Source organism: Elephas maximus, chromosome X (assembly GCF_024166365.1).
Source record: "Elephas maximus indicus isolate mEleMax1 chromosome X, mEleMax1 primary haplotype, whole genome shotgun sequence".
In the NCBI taxonomy this organism is placed as follows: domain Eukaryota; kingdom Metazoa; phylum Chordata; class Mammalia; order Proboscidea; family Elephantidae; genus Elephas; species Elephas maximus.
The window spans coordinates 49,928,577-49,945,704 of record NC_064846.1 but is presented as its reverse complement, the minus strand read 5'-3'; the positions used below and the strand labels follow the sequence as shown (position 1 = coordinate 49,945,704).

General features: G+C 42.2%; 1 protein-coding gene across 2 annotated transcripts in view; it reads left to right on the top strand.

Moving 5' to 3' along the window:
• The first annotated feature begins 6,391 nt into the window (after nt 1–6,391).
• Nucleotides 6,392–17,128, top strand: part of LOC126069651 (NACHT, LRR and PYD domains-containing protein 12-like) — a 55,413-nt gene continuing 44,676 nt past the window's right edge. For both annotated transcript variants that reach the window (XM_049873263.1, XM_049873262.1), the window contains exons 1-2: nt 6,392–6,476; nt 8,430–8,497. The gene's annotated coding sequence lies outside the window, so the exon portion shown is untranslated. The remainder of the gene's footprint in view (nt 6,477–8,429; nt 8,498–17,128) is intronic.

Here is a 17,128-nt window from a genome sequence, read left to right as displayed (position 1 = left end):
CTGAGCCACTGGGCTGTATTTGGCCATGGTATTACAGGTTGTCCAGATTGGCTGCCATCAGATCAGGTAAAACTGAAGTTGGCCTGCCAACTTCAGACATATGCTGTATTGTTATTGGCTGGACTATTTATTTGACTATTGTTGGATTATTTTTTACCAAATGCTTTACCCCTTGTTTGTACTGGGAGTTTTGGTTTCTCCTAGTGACAGAAATCTGAGTATATGCGGATTACACAGTCTCACCCCTCTCTAAAATATCCCAGACCATTCAAAATGCTATATTATGAATTAAATAAATATATATGTATTCATGAGTTCTTGATTGTCTCTCACTGGATTGTAATTGGGGGAGGATTAAAAGGAAGACAGCCATGAGTTACTTGAATTGGGTAAGTGACGGGGGAAATCATCACCTAATAGGTAAAAATCTGGGTGGAGACTGTCCAGGATGTCTGGAAATTGAGATTCAGTCATGAAGACTTACAAGACCCAAGGAAACATAACATGTTCAATTTAAAGCATCGGGAATAAGAACAAATAAAATTCCACTGTTGGAACCCATTGGTTAAGGTCGGGGTAGGACTGGAAGCAAGTAAGCTGACTTGTTAAATACCTGGCCTGTAAGAGGATCTTGGAAGGTTAGGACATTCCTCAGGGCTGGAGTTGGACATAACTTAATCAGAGTTCTTTGTGGTTGTGCTGAAACTAAAGAGAATGAAGTGAAGAAGGGCAGGTCAACGGTGATACCTAGAGAAGTGACTTGAAACAGCTTGTCAGACCAAGGGCCTATAGGACCTATATAGCACAAAGCCAAAGGAATTAAGACGTAAAGGAGACAAGAACTTGGAATATAAGGGGTATAGTGGACTAATGGAGCCCTGGTGGTGCAGTGGTTGAGAACTTGGCTGCTAACCGAAAGGTTGAAAGTTTAAATCCACTAGCCACTACTTGGAAACCCTATGGGGCAGTTTTACTCTGTCCTTTAGGGTCACTATGAGTTGCAATCAACTCAACGGCAAAGGGTTAGTAGACTAATTGGAGAATAGCGTGGGCAAATGAATATAGAGGCTATTACTCACAATTAAGATTTTACATGTTTGTTTTGGATGTGATACTTGGGTAGCCAGCTCTCTTTGATGTGTCAGGGTAGAGCAGGCATAGGTTTTTTTTTTTATGTTCCCTTACCTAGGAATAGGATTGGTCCCAGAGTTTCCGGGGAAGGTAAGCCTATTGATAAGTGAGAGCTGGTCTCACTAACAAAGGTTAGGGGTAACAGGGGCCAAGTAGGTTATTACACAGATTTTGAAATGTATATAGCATGATAGCTAATGAGAATGACGCCTTCCCCACCCCCCACCCCGTGAATTTCTAGGAGGGGGAGATCAATGTGATCTGCCTATAATTTTGGGTACATATACAAATTATAATTGTTACTGTTCTGGCCTGGTCATTCATTAAGCATTTATTGATCACTCATTATGTTCCGAGTACTCTTATTTATGTGGGGCTACAGTTAAAGTATTCCTAATGTAGACAACCTAGCAAAAAAAAAACCAAACCTGTTGCCGTCGAGTTGAACTGCCCCATAGGGTTTCCAAGGAGTGGCTGGTAGATTCAAACTGCCAACCTTTTGGATAGCAGCTGAGCTCTTAATCACTGCATCACTAAAACCAAAAAAAGCCAAACCCAGTGCTGTCTAGTCGATTCCGACTCATAGCGACCCTATAGGACGGAGTAGAACTCCCCCGTAGAGTTTCCAAGGAGTGCCTGGCGGATTCAAACTGCCGACCCTTTGGTTAGCAGCCATAGCACTTAACCACTACGCCACCAGGGTTTCCACTGGCTCCAAAATTTACTCAAAGTGGCCCTCTAGGACAGAGTAGAACTGCCCCATAGGGTTTTCAAGGGGTGGCTGGTAGATTCAAACTGCCCACCTTTTAGTTAGCAGTGAAAATGCTTAACCACTATGCCACCAGGAGATTATAATCCAGTAGGGTACCCAATTTGCCAATTCTTCCCAAATAGTTTTAGATCCACGAACTCAGTGAGGTACTAATGATAGCTGAAAAGGAAGTCTTTACTAGAGACCCAGGGGTAAAAGTGGAAGCTATTACCAGGCTCAGCATGGAGACTTGTAGATGCTCAGTGTCTTAGTCATCTAGTGCTGCTATAACAGAGATACTACAACTGAGTGGCTTTAACAAAGAGAAATTTATTTTCTCACAGTTTAGGAGGCTAGAAGTCCAAATTGAGAGTACCGGCTTTAGGGGAAGGCATTCTCTTTCAGCTCTTGAGGAAGGTCCTTGTCTCTTCAGCTTCTGCTTCCTGGTTCCATGGAATCTCTATGTATCTTTGTATCTATCTTACCCCATCTCTCCTCTGCTTGTCTGTTTAATCTCTTTTATATCTCAAGAGAGATCGACTCAAGATACACCCTACACTAATCCTGCCTCATTAACATGACAAAGACAATCCATTCCCAAATGAGATTATAACCACAGGCATAGAGGTTATGATTTACAACACATATTTTGGGGAAACATAATTCAATCAATAACACTCAGTAAATTCTAGTTGAATAGAATTAGGACCTGACAAGCAGAATGAGAGGAGCCCCAGTGGCGCAGTGGTGAAGCACTCGGCTGCTAACAGGTCAGAGGTTTGAACCTACCAGCTGCTCCTCAGGAGAAAGATGTGGCAGTCTGCTTCTGTAAAGGTTTCAGCTTTGGAAATCCTATGGGGCAGCTCTACTCTGCCCTATAGGGTTCTTTGAGTCAGAATAGACTTGATGGCAACGGATTATTTTTTTTTCCTCTCTAAATTTTATTTATAGTCATCCCTTGGTATGGAGAAGGGGATTGGTTTCAGGACCCCCACAGTATTCAAAATCGTAGGATGCTCAAGTCCCTTATATAAAATGGCATAGTATTTGTATGTAACTTATGCACATCCTCCTGATACTTTAAATAATCTCTAGATTACTTATAATACCTAATACAATGTCAATAGTTGTTACTGCTTACATTTAACACTTAATGCTTTCTCAGTCTTTGCAAGCACTTTATCACAAAGCGGAGAGACCTCCACACCCTCCCCCCCAGTATTTTCTACGGCAGTTGGTTGAATCCATCGATACGAAACCCACTCATACAGAGGGCTGCCTGTATTTTGCTGTTGCTGTTGTAAATATACACAGCACACATGAGTTTGGATCGTGGTTTAAGCAGCATGACAACCAGGTCATCTTGTACATTGTGAGGTTTGTCTTAGATGAACTCCTCACCATCCTTTATAATCCTGCTCAAGTATGAGGTGGCCTGCCCTGGCCCAGCATCCCCACAACTGCTTCTTCATAACGAGCCATTGTTCCTTAAGGCCAGTCTCCTTCAAAGGAAACAATCAGAAGAATTAACAAATTAGCTATCAATAATGTGCTAATGGAGGAGTGTGGGCAAAATTCACACCCCTCCCAACCCCTCAATCTACCTCTTCCTTCCTTCTCAGAAAACAAGAAAATGTTAACAAAGACCTTTTAAAGACAATGCCCTTGTTGTCTAACTGGGGAGTGGCAAGGGGGGTAGGGCAAGCTTCAGATTTTCAGGCTTGGGAGAGTCAGCCAGCAATGCCATGGCAGGGCTGTAGGGGATGTATTTTGGACCAAAAGGACTCTTTCAAATAACAGAATACAGATGCAGGCTCTCTCAGTAGGGCTGGCCTTGTGCACAGAAACAATGAAAAGAGGATCTGTTACTCCTCCAGTCATATTGAAAGTCCCAGAAGATGAAATTTGGGCCAATTTTCACTTTGATGTACAGTGGCAGGAAAAAAACATTACAATCTACATATATTTTTATCCAGCTCAACTGCCTTAGTGACAAGGGAACTGGTCGCCTTCAAGTCTCGATTTTGACTCATGGTGACCCCAAGTGTGTCAGAGTAGAACTGCGCTCTGTAGTTTTCAGTGGCTATGACCTTTTGGAAGTAGATCACCAGGCCTTTCTTCTGAAGCATCTCTGGGTGGGGTCAAGCTGTACCACCCAGTGACTCCTAGTGATAAGGGAAGGTGATGTGATATACCAGAAATGTGAAATTCATAATAAGCAGCTGTCAAGCACACAAGATAAGGCAAGACCATGACCAAGACCAAGGCCTGATTGATTCATCCAGTAATGATAAAATGAGTTACTTTCAGATTCAGACAGTTCATTATTTACACAGCAAAAGAAAAAGTAGGCAAAGGTTCCAGCTCCTTGTGGTCCTTGTCTCGCACATCAAAAAAGACAACACCAAAAAAAAAGGGGGCAGGATAACTGCAACATGAGTTGTGGGACATTCCTAAGAAGGCAATTCTAGATCACAACTGACTGACTTTAAAGTCTGTAGCTCTATTCTGAGGGGGGTGAGGCATGGAGCCTCAGATTTCACCAGAACTGGGAGATAATGAGAATCTGTCTCATGACAGCCTCCCAGGGGAGATAAGGAGGCGAATGGGAGATGGCCTCAAAGTATTTCCTCACAGGCTTCCCATCCTCCTGTGATCCGGGAGGATCAAGGCATTCTGCCAAGACTCAGATTAGCTGTTGTTCAAGCCTTTGCCTGCATGGCCTTTGTGGATAGTGCAGTCTCTAGGGTGCCATGGTGGAGTGTTCTCTACAGCAACTAGCTGAGGGTCCAGGTACCTTCCCCTGGAGGAAGGAAAAGGAAGTGAAATCAATTAGGGTCTATTGAGGAATCTTCTCCCGCTCTCCCTTCTGCCCTGTCCTTTCATTCTTCTCAGTCTCTTTGAGGTTAGGGGGAGGGCAGGGATTAATGGAATAATGGAATACACAACCACCAGTTCAGGCCTTGCAAGATTCAGTACCAAGGCCAGAGAATTCCAAGGCCCAAGTCCTTTGCTACCTCAGGCTCTTAGTTTTTCAACTATGAATTTAAGTGTATGCTAATTTCTAAGGTCCCTTCTAGCCCTAACAGTATGTATTTCCATAAATGAAAATTTAGTGAAGGTAGTGGTAGAAGTCTGCATACTTACCTCAAGAATATTGGACATCAGAGTAGACCATCAGGAATCCTATGACTGGAGCAGAGAGGTGAATGGCATTAATGTTACTTTAGGACCACCATCAAATTTCCTTTTTACATGAGTTGGAATCAATTTAATGGCAACAGGTTTGGTTTTTCTGGTATCCTCAACCACACACACTTATTAACTTCACTAAGAACTCCCCTGCCAATCTTCCCCACTTATAGTTGCCACCATTATTTTTGAGCTTTCCACTTCAACCCTCTCCCTCTATCCTGTTGCACTCACTCACTGTGTTGTTGTGTGCCATGGAGTCACTTCCAACACATAGTGACCCTATAGGACAAAGTAGAACTGTCCCATAGTGTTTCCTAGGCTGTAATCTTTACAGGAGCTGGTCTTCAGGTCTTTTCTCCCTTGGAGCAGCTGATGGGTTCGAACTGTCCGCCTTTCAATTAGCATGTGAGCTCTTAACCACTGTGCCACCAGGGCTCTCTCACTAACTGTTCGAGATGCAAATACTGCTCTAGTCATCCATGTCTCAGTTTCAAATTTCAGGTCAGCTGTCTAGCAGTATTCCATGTGTTCATGTAGGGATTGCCAAAGACATTCCATTTTTCAAGGGCAGAGCAGGTCACCTGATACAGCAACCGGCAAGGGTCCTGTAGGCCATTTTTTTCCCATTCATGGCCTTTCTAAAACTCCCACAAAGCATCCCTTATATGGCAGAGGAGAGGCTCTTGGTATAGCCACGAATCCAAGTTATCATTCAATCGTTTATTCATTCATTCAACAAATAATTTGATAGCTTCTTTGTATCAGGTGCTAGGGTTGTGTTATGAATTAGATATAGTCTCTACCCTCATGGGACTCATAATTTAGAGGGAAGACAGTCAACAAATGAACATGTCCCTAATAACAGGAGTTATCACTGATTGATTGCTTACAGTGTGCCTGACACTATGCTAAAAAATGCACGTGAAATGCAGTTATTTATTTAATCTTCCCAGCGACCCTATGAGGTAAAGACTATTACAGCCTCCATAGAACAGGAAGGGCTAATCCCTGAAACTGTGCCCAGACCAGCAGAGTCCTTGAAGCTTGGCGAGCTACTAGCAAGGGTCTTAGCTATGTCTACCTTTGGCGCGGGACAAGCTAGCTCAAAGCCCAGAACGGAAGAAGTGACCTAGCCCGACGGCTCCTGGAGTTGGGGCTTGGTCAGGAGGAATTTCTAGGTCTGCGCTAGACACTCTCAAAACCGCCACCACCGCGGTTTTGCCACCCTCATTTTCCCTCCCGCCCCACACTGTTCCCCTTTCCAGCCCGGCCCCTCCCTCTGGGCCGCCTCCTCTCTGAGTCATTTCCCCTTCTCCGCCCCAAAGACCTTGGCTGTCTCTCACAGTCCCTTTCCCACTGGCAGGAAGTACAGGAAGAGCAAACTGGCTTCAAGAACCAGGTGAGTGCTTTCCCCAGCAAGGATGTGACCCCCCCCCCCACTCCGCTCTGATTCGGAGGGACGGGAAAGCGAGGGAGTTCCTTCAGTCTGAGCGGCTAGCTTCTCTCTCATCTGAAGGCCCTGGTGGCCGAGCGCGGTGGCGCCACACCCCGCCCGGTGTCTCCTGGGATGTGAGGAGGGAAGCGGCGGCCCAAGTCGGAAGGGCCCGCGGGGCTGCAGCGAACTCAGACCGGGCGGGCTCAGCGCGCAGGAGAGGTTCCTCACTGCTGAGAAGCTGGGGGGCGGGGGAGGGCCTGGCCCGCCGGCAGAGAAGCCAGCCTTAGAGAGGGAAGAAAGAGAAAAGGCTCCGGAGGGTGTGTGGTGTGTGTGTGTGTGTGTGTGTGTGTGTGTGTGTGTGTGTGTATGCGCGCGCGCGTGCGGGTGTATACGGGTTGGTGCCTGTGGTAAAGGGAGAAGCGTGTGTGTAGAGGGGTGTATGAAGGTGTGTATGTGGGGAGGTGCTTGTGTATGGGAATGCTTGTGTGTGTATGTGTGGAGATGCCTGTGGGACATGCATGTATGTGGTGATCTAAAGAGGTGTGTATGTGTGGAGGTGCGTTGGTGGTGCGTGTGGGGGGGATGCGTGTATGTGGCGACTTATAGAGGTGCATGTGTCGAGGTATGCATGTGGGGTGTGTGAGTGTGGAGGCGCGTGCGAGGGAATTAGTGTGCGTGTGCCTGTGGTGATGCGTGCTTGGGTGCGTGTGCGTGAGGTGATGCGTGCGTGGGGATGCTGCGTGCGCGAGTGGTGCGTGTGCGGCGGAAGGGAATGCTGACTGAGGAGGGTGGGGACTGACACTGCATGCGGGACTGAGGTAAAGATGTGAGAGAATCCCTTGCTGAGGAAGCTTAAAGCCACGATTCTTAACCTTTTTTCCTGGGCCTGGGGTGGGGGCGGTGGTGGACCTGGGCCTGTTTGAAAATCTGAGGAAAACTAGTAACCACCTCCTTTTAAAAAAAGGCACACGATTGCACGTAATCATAGAGGGTTCTTAAGCCCACGGATGGCCATCCATGGACCCCAGATTATGGTTTTAAAAAAAAGAAACCCGTTGCCGTCGACTGGATTCCGACCCATATCGACCCTATAGGACGGAGTAGAACTTTCCAAGGAGTGGTTGGTGGGTCCAAACTGCCGACCTGTTTGTTAACTCTTAACCCAGCGCCACCAGGGGAGGGCCAAATCCGTTACTTTGATATTTGTCATAGTGTCTTTTGATTCTGAGAGAGGAAATGGAACAGGTGACCGAGCTCTTGCCTAATCGTTCTATAGGCTTGTCCTTGGCTTGGTGTAGCTTTGAGGCTAGGTTTGCTGTTCCTCTGGGAGATGGTGCCCTCAGAGTGGTGTGTATAAAACGGGATCACTTCCCTGTGCAAGATCCGGTAAGGGAGCCCATCGCCTTAACAATATACAGCCCCCTCACTGTGCTTTGAGTCCAGGGTCCCTCCCTAACCTCAGATCTTGCTAGTTAGCTCCTTGCTGAGGTTGGAGCACAGAGATTTGTAGTGGTCTCATTCGCATGCTTATGTGATTTTTTTTTTCCTCAAGGGTTTCAACAGCCTTGTGTAGTGTGGGGAGTATGAATCTAAGGTTGGGACTAGTTCCGATCAGTGGTTAGAAATTGACTAGCAGACTTGGGCTCTGATTTCATCTTTATCGTTAACTGTGTGACCTTGAGCACTTAATCCTCCTGTGCCTCACTTTCCTCTTTTATAAAATGGAGATAGTACCTCAGAGGGTTGTTGAAGGTATAACAAGACTATATAAAATTCCAAGCGCATGGGAAATATTTACTACATGGCAACATACATAGAATATATACATATATGTATATATTTCTAGAGAAGGCAAAGTAAAAAGATGTATTTGGAAACAATGTATTAAACTGCTGATTGATTTTTGGTCTCTTCTAGGCAGGGCTTAGCTGTGCGGTCACCAGCCCAAGCCCACGGAATCCATCCTGTGAAGTCACACACCTGAAGTAAGTAGGACTTTTTTCTTTCTTTTTTTAATTTTTATTGTGCTTTAAGTAAAAGTTTACAAATCAAATCAGTCTCTCATATAAAAATTTATATATACCTTGTGATATTATATACTCCTAGTTGCTCTCTCCCTAATGAGACAGCACACTCCTTCTTTCCACCCTCTTTTTCTGTGTCCACTCAGCCAGCTTCTGTCCCCCTCTGCCTTCTCATCTCCCCTCCAGACAGGAGCTGCCCACATAGTCTCATGTGTCTACTTGATCCAAGAAACTCACTCCTCACCTGTATCATTTTCTATTCTATAGTCCAATCCAATCCCTGTCTGAAGAGTTGGCTTTGGGAATGGTTCCTGTCTTGAGCTAACAGAAGGTCTGGGGACCATGACCTCTGGGGTCCTTCTAGTCTCAGTCAGACCACTAAGTCTGGTCTTTTTATGAGAGTTTGAGGTCTGCATCCCACTGCTCTCCTCCTCCCTCAAAGGTTCTCCGTTGTGTTCCCTGTCAGGGCAGTTCATCGGTTGTAGCCGGATGCCATTTAGTTCTTCTGGTCTCAGGCTGATGCAGTCTCTGGTTTATGTGGCCCTTTCTGTCTCTTGGGCTCATAATTACCTACTATCTTTGGTGTTCTTCATTTTCCTTTGGTCCAGGTGGGTTGAGACCAACTGATGAATCTTAGATGGCCGCTTGCTAGTGTTTAAGACCACAGACCCCACTCTCCAAAGTGAGATACAGAATGTTTTCTTAATAGATTTTATTATGCCAATTGACCTAGATGTCCCCTGAAACCATGGTCCCCAAACGCCCATCCGTGCTAGTCTGGCCTTTGAAGCCTTCAGTTGTATTCAGGAAACTTCTTTGCTATTGGTCTAATCCAGTTGTGTTGACCTCTCCTGTAGTGTGTGTTGTCTTTCCCTTCACCTAAAATTGTTCTTATCTACTATCTAATTAGTGAAAACCCCTCTCCCTGCCTCCCTCCCGACTCTCGCAACCATAAAAATATTTTCTTCTCTGTTTAAACTATTTCTTGAGATCTTATAATAGTGGTGTCATACAATATTTGTCCTTTTGCAACTAATTTCACTCAGCATAATGCCTTCCATATTCTTCCATGTTATGAAATGCTTCATGGATTCATCATTGTTCTTTATCGATGCATAACATTCCATTGTGTGAATATACCACAATTTATTTATCCATTCATCCGTTGATGGGCGCCATGGTTGCTTCCATCTTTTTTGCTATTGTAAATAGTGCTGCAGTGAACATGGCTGTGCATATATCTGTTCGTGTAAAGGCTCTTATTTCTCTAGGATATATTCCAAGGAGTGGGATTGCTGGGTCATATGGTAGTTCTATTTCTAGCTTTTTAAGAAAAAGCCAAATGGATTTCAAGAGTGGGTGTACCATTTTATATTCCCACCAGCAGTGTATAAGTGTTCCAGTCTCTCCACAACTTCTTCAACATTTATTATTTTGTGTTTTTTGGATTAATGCCAGCCTTGTTGGAGTGAGCTAAAATCTCATTGTAGTTTTGGTTTGCATTTCTCTAATGGCTAATGATCGTGAGCATTTCCTCATGTATCTGTTAGCTACCTGAATGTCTTCTTTAGTGAAGTGCTTGTTCATATCCTTTGCCAATTTTTTAATTGGGTTATTTGCCCTTTTGTAGTTGAGTTTTAACAGAAACATATAGATTTTAGAGATCAGGTGCTGATCAGAACTGTCATAGCTAAAAACTTTTTCCTAGTCTGTAGGTAGTCTTTTTACTCTTCTAGTGAAGTCTTTGGATGAGCATAGGTGTTTGATTTTTAGGAGCTCCCAGTTATCTAGTTTTTCTTCTACATTCTTTATAATGTTTTGTATACTGTTTATGCCAGGTATTAGGGCTTGTAACGTTGTCCCTATTTTTTCTTCCATGATCTTTATTGTTTTAGGTTTTATATTTAGATCTTTGATCCATTTTGAGTCAAATTTTGTGCATAGTGTGAGCTATTGGTCTTGTTTCACTTTTTTGCAGCACCATTTGATAAAGAGACTGTCTTTTCCCCCATTTAACTGACTTTGGGCCTTTGTCAAATATCAGCTGCTCATATGTGGATGGATTTATGTCTGGATTCTCAATTCTGTGCCATTGGTCTATGTATCTGTTGTTGTACCAGTACCAGGCTGTTTGACTACTGTGGGGTATAAAAAAAACTAATAGGTTCTAAAATCAGGTAGAGTGAGGCCTCTCACTTTGTTCTTCTTTTTCAGTAATGCTCTACTTATCTGGGGCCTCTTTCTCTTCCATATGAAGTTGGTGATTTGTTTCTCCATCGCGTTAAAAAATGTTGGTGGAATTTGGATTGGAATTGCATTTTATCTCTAGATGGCTTTTGGTAGAATAGACATTTTTACAATGTTGAGTCTTCCCATCCACGAGCAAGGTATATTTTCCCACTTATGTGGTCTCTTTTGGTTTCTTGCAGTAGTGTCTTGTGTATAGATATTTTACATCTCTGGTAAGATTTATTCCTAAGTATTTTACCTTGGGGGCTACTGTAAATGGTATTGATTTGGTGATTTCCTCTTCGATGTTCTTTTTGTTGATGTAGAGGAATCCAACTGATTTTTGTATGTTTATCTTGTATCCTGATATTCTGCTGAACTCTTCTATTAGTTTCGGTGGTTTTCTTGAGGATTCCTTAGGGTTTTCTGTGTATAAGATCGTGTCATCTGCAAATAGAGATACTTTTACTTCTTCTTTACCAATCTGGATGCCCTTTATTTCTTTATCTAGCCTAATTGCTCTGGCTAGGACCTCTAGCACAATATTGAATAAGAGTGATGATAAAGGGCGTCCTTGTCCGGCTCCCGATCTCAAGGGGAATGCTTTCAGACTCTCTCCATTTAGGATGGTGTTGGCTGTTGGCTTTGTATAAATGCCCTTTATTATGTTGAGGAATTTTCCTTCTATTCCTATTTTGCTGAGAGTTTTTATCATGAATGGATGTTGAACTTTGTCAAATGCCTTTTCTGCATCAATTGATAAGATCATGGGGTTCTTGTCTTTTGTTTTATTTATGTAATGGATTACATTAATTGTTTTTCTAATATTGAACCATCCCTGCATACCTGGTATGAATCCCACTTGGTCTTGGTGAATGATTTTTTTGATATGCTGTTGAATTTTATTGGCTAGAATTTTGTTGAGGATTTTTGCATCTAAGTTCATGACGGATATAGGTCTGTAATTTTTTTTGTGTGTGTATGGTGTCTTTACCTGGTTTTGGTATCAGGGATGTGCTGTCTTCATAGAATGAATTTGGGAGTATTCCGTCCTGTTCTATGCTCTGAAATACCTTTAGTAGTAGTGGTGTTAACTCTTCTCTGAAAGTTTCGTGAAACTCTGCAGTGAAGCCCTCCGGACCGGGGTTTTTTTTGAGGGGGGAGTTTTTTTTTGTTTTGTTTTTTATTAACTTTTATTAAGCTTCAAGTGAACGTTTACAAATCCAATCAGTCTGTCACATATAAGTTTACAAACATCTTACTCCGTACTCCCACTTGCTCTCCCCCTGTTGAGTCAGCCCTTTCAGTCTCTCCTTTTGTGACAATTTTGCCAGCTTCCCTCTCTCTCTATCCTCCCACCCCCCCTCCAGACAAGAGATGCCAATACAATCTCAAGTGTCCACCTGATATAATTAGCTCACTCTTCATCAGCATCTCTCTCCCACCGACTGACCAGTCCCTTTCATGTCTGATGAGTTGTCTTCGGGGACGGTTCCTGTCCTGGGCCAACAGAAGGTCTGGGGACCATGGCCACCGGGATTCCTCTAGTCTCAGTCAGACCATTAAGTTTGGTCTTTTTATGAGAATTTGGGGTCTGCATCCCACTGATCTTCTGCTCCCTCAGGAGTTCTCTGTTGTGCTCCCTGTCAGGGCAGTCATCGATTGTGGCCGGGCACCAACTAGTTCTTCTGGTCTCAGGATGATGTAGGTCTCTGGTTCATGTGGCCCTTTCTGTCTCTTGGGCTCTTAGTTGTCCTGTGACCTTGGTGTTCTTCATTTTCCTTTGCTCCAGGTGGGTTGAGACCAATTGATGCATCTTAGATGGCCCCTTGTTAGCATTTAAGACCCCAGACGCCACATTTCAAAGTGGGATGCAGAATGTTTTCATAATAGAATTATTTTGCCAATTGACTTAGAAGTCCATTGAGGGGGGAGTTTTTTGACTACCTTTTCAATATCTTCTTATGTTATGGGTTTATTTAGTGGTTCTACCTATGTTTGTGTTAGTTTAGGTAGGTAGTGTATTTCTAGGATTTCATCCATTTCTTCTAGGTTTTCAAATTTGTTTGAGTATAGTTTTTCATAGTAATCTGATATGATTCTTTTAATTTCAGTCGTGTCTGTTGTAATATCACCCATCTCATCTCTTATTTGGGTTATTTGCTTCCTCTCCTGTTTTCCTTTTGTCAGTTTGGCCAATGGTTTATCATTTAAAAAATTTTTTTTAAAGAATCAGCTTTTGGTCTTGTTATCTCTTTCAGTTGTTTTTCTGTTCTGTATTTCATTGAATTCTGAGCTAATTTTTATTATTTGCTTTCTTCTGGTGCCTGAGGGTTTCTTTTGTTGCTCTCTTTCTATTTGTTCAAGTCGTAGGGATAATTCTTTGATTTTTGCCCTTTCTTCTTTCTGTATGTGTGCATTTATTGATATAAATTGACCTTTGAGCATTGCTTTCGCTGGGTCCCAAAGGCTGTGTTTTCATTCTCATTGCATTCTATGAATTTCTTTATTCCATCCTTAATGTCTTCTATAATGCAGTCTTTTTTGAGCAGGGTATTGTTCACTTTCCAAGTGTTTGATTTCTTTTCCCTGCTTTTTCTGCTATTTGATTTCTACTTTTATGGCCTTGTGGTCAGAGAAGGTGCTTTGTGATATTTCGATGTTTTGGCTTCTGCTCAGGCTTACTTTATGACCTAATATGTGGTCTATTCTAGAGAATGTCCCATGTGCACTAGAGAAGAAAGTATCGTTGGCAGCTGTTGGGTGGGGTGTTCTATATATGTCTTTGAGGTTGAGTTGGTTGACTGTGGCATTTAGATCTTTTGTGTCTTATTGAGCTTCTTCTTGGATATTCTGTGCTTCACCGAAAGTGGTGTGTCGAAGTCTCCTACTATTATTGTGGAGCTGTCTATCTCACTTTTCAATGCTGTTAGGGCTTGTTTTATGTATCTTGAAGCCCTGTCATTGGGTGCATATATGTTTAATATGGTTATATCCTCTTGGTATATTGTCCCTTTAATCATTACAAATCCAACCCACTGCCATCGATTCCATCCGACTCATAGCGACCCTATATATATTATATGTGTGTATATATATATATATGGCACTGGATATATATATTATATATAATCATTATTAATCATTATATAGTATCCTTTATTATTCTTTGTGGTGGGTTTATCTTAAAAGTCTATTTTGTCAGAAATTAATATTGCCACTTCTGCTTTTTTGTTGTTGTTGTTTGCTTGATATGTTTTTTTCCATCCTTTGAGTTTTAGTTTATTTTTGTCTCTAAGTTTAAGGTGTGTCTCTTGTAGGCAGTATATAGACGGATCTTTTTTTTTTTTTTTAATCCATTCTGCCACTCTCTGTCTCTTTATTGGTGCACTTAGTCCATTTACATTCAGCGTAATTATGGATAGGTATGAGTTTAGTGCTGTCATTTTGATGTCTTTTTTTGTGTGTTGTTGACAGTTTCTTTTTCCCACTTAATTTTTTAATAATATTTTATTGTTTTAGGTGAAAGTTTGCACAGCAAATTAAGTTCCTCTTTAACAACTTTTATACAAATATTTCCATGCCTTTGGTTACAATATTTACAATGTATCAGCATTCTCATTATTTGCATTTTGTTTGTTCTGTTTCCATTGATCTAGCTTCCCTTCCCCTCCTTGCCTTCTCATCTTTGCTTTTTGGGTTAACTCTTGACCATTTGGTCTCATTAGTTAATTGTTTAAGGCAGCACATTACCCATGGATTATATTGTGTATTTTATAAGCCACTCTGTTATTTGGCTGAAGGGTGACCTGCAGAAATAGCTTCATTTCCAAGCCCAAACAGTATCTTAGACGATAGTCTTGGGCGCTTCTCTAGCCTCTATCAGTCCAGTCAGTGTGGCCTTTTTTATGAATTTGAGTTTATTCTGTATTTTTCTCCCATTCTATCTGGGACCTTTTATTGAGTCCCTGGTCAGAATGGTTGGTAGTGGTAGCCGGGCACCATCTAGTTCTTTTGATCTCATGTTAGAAGAGGCGTGGTTCATATGGGCTGACAGTTTTTTTTAAATAATTTTTATTGTGCTTTAAGTGAAAGTTTACAAATCAAGTCAGTCTCGCACAAAAACTTATATACACCTTGCTACATACTCCCCATTACTCTCCCCCTAATGATACAGCCCACTCCCTCCCTCGACTCTCTCTTTTCGTATCCATTTCGCTAGCTTCTAACCCCTGCTACCCTCTCATCTCCTCTCCAGGCAGGAGATACCAACATAGTCTCAAGTGTCCACCTGATCCAAGAAGCTCATTCCTCACCAGCATCCCTCTCCAACCCATTGTCCAGTCCCATCCGTCCATCCATGTCTGAAGAGTTGGCTTCAGGAATGGTTCCTGTCCTGGGCCAACAGAGGGTCTGGGGGCCATGAGCACCAGGGTCCTTCCAGTCTCAGTCAGACCACTAAGTCTGGTCTTTTTATGAGAATTTGGGGTCTGCATCCCACTGCTCTCCTGCTCCCTCAGGGGTTCTCTGTTGTGTTCACTGTCAGGGCAGACATCGGTTGTAGCCGGGCACCATCTAGTTCTTCTGGTCTCAGGCTGATGTAGTCTCTGGTTCATGTGGTCCTTTCTGTCACTTGGGCTCATAATTACATTGTGTCCTTGGTGTTCATCATTCTCCTTTGATCCAGGTGGGTTGAGACTCATTGATGCATCTTAGATGGACGTTTGCTAGCGTTTAAGTCCCCAGACACCACTCTTCAAAGTGGGATGCAGAATGTTTTCTTAATAGATTTTATTATGCCAATTGACTTAGATGTCCCCTGAAACCATGGTCCCCAAACCCCTGCCCCTGCTACCCTGGCCTTCGAAGCATTCAGTTTATTCAGGAAACTTCTTTGCTTTTGGTTTAGTCCCATTGTGCTGACTTGTGTGTTGCCCACTTAATTTTTTTGTGTTGAGTAGTTTATATATTGTCTTTTCCTCTTATTCGTTGCTGTCGATTTTGTTTCTGCTGAGTATTTTTTTCTTGTGTTTTATTTTGATAAGCAGAATTGTTAGTCTCCTTTGTGGTTACCTTAATATTTACCCCTATTTTTCTAAGTTTAAACCTAACTTTTATTTCTTTATATCACTTTGACTTCCTCTCCATTTGGAAGATCTATGACTATATTTCTTAGTCACTCTTTCTTGTTTTCATGTTTTCTTCTTTTACATAATGACATGGCTGTTTCCCTGTTTTGAGCTTTTTTTATCTTGATTTATTTTTGTGATTTTCCTATCTGGGTCGATATCTGTTTGCTCTGTCCTGTGCTCTAGTCTTGGGATGATATCTAATATTATTGGTTTTCTAGCCAGAGAACTCCCTTTTGTATTTCTTGTAGTTTTGGTTTGGTTTTTACAAATTCCCTAAACTTCTGTTTATCTGGAAATGTCCTAATTTCACCTTCATATTTGAGAGACAATTTTGCTGGATACGTGATTTTTAGCTGGCAATTTTTTTCCTCTAGTGCTTTATAGAAGTCATCCCATTGCCTTCTTGCCTCCATGGTTTCTGCCGAGTAGTCCGAGCTTATTCTTATTGACTCTCCTTTGTAGATGAATTTTTGTTTATCCCTAGCCACTCTTAAAATTCTGTCTTTATCTTTGGTTTTGGCAAGTTTGATTATAATATGTCTTAGTGACTTTCTTTTAAGATCTACCTTATGTGGAGTTTGATGAGCATCTTGGATAGATATCTTCTCATCTTTCAGGATATCAGGGAAGTTTTCTGCCAACAAATCTTCAACAATTCTTTCTGTATTTTCTGTTATCCCTACCTGTACTGGTACTCCAATCGCTCGAACGTTATTTCTCTTGATAGAGTCCCACACGATTCTTAGGGTTTCTTCATTTTCTAAAATTCTTTTATCTGATTTTTCTTCAAATATATTGGTGCCAAGTGTTTTATCTTCATCACACCAATTCTGTCTTCCACTTGCTCAATTCTTCTCCTCTGATTTTCTGTTGAGTTATCTAATTCTGTAATTTTATTGTTAACCTTCTGAATTTCTGATTGCTGTCTCTCTGTGTATTCTTGCAGCTTATTAAATTTTTCATTATGTTCCTGAATAACCTTTTTAATTTCTTCAACTGCTTCATCTGTGTGTTCCTTGGCTTGTTCTGCATTTTGCCGGGTCTCGTTCCTGATGTCTTGAAGAGCTCTGTATATTATTCTTTTGTATTCTGCATCTGGTAATCCCAGGAAGGCACCTTCATCCAGAAGATCCCCTGATTCTTTGTTTTGAGAGCTTGTCGAAGTGATCATGATCTGTTTCTTTATGTGATTTGATATTGACTGTTGTCTCTGAGCCATCTATGTTATTGT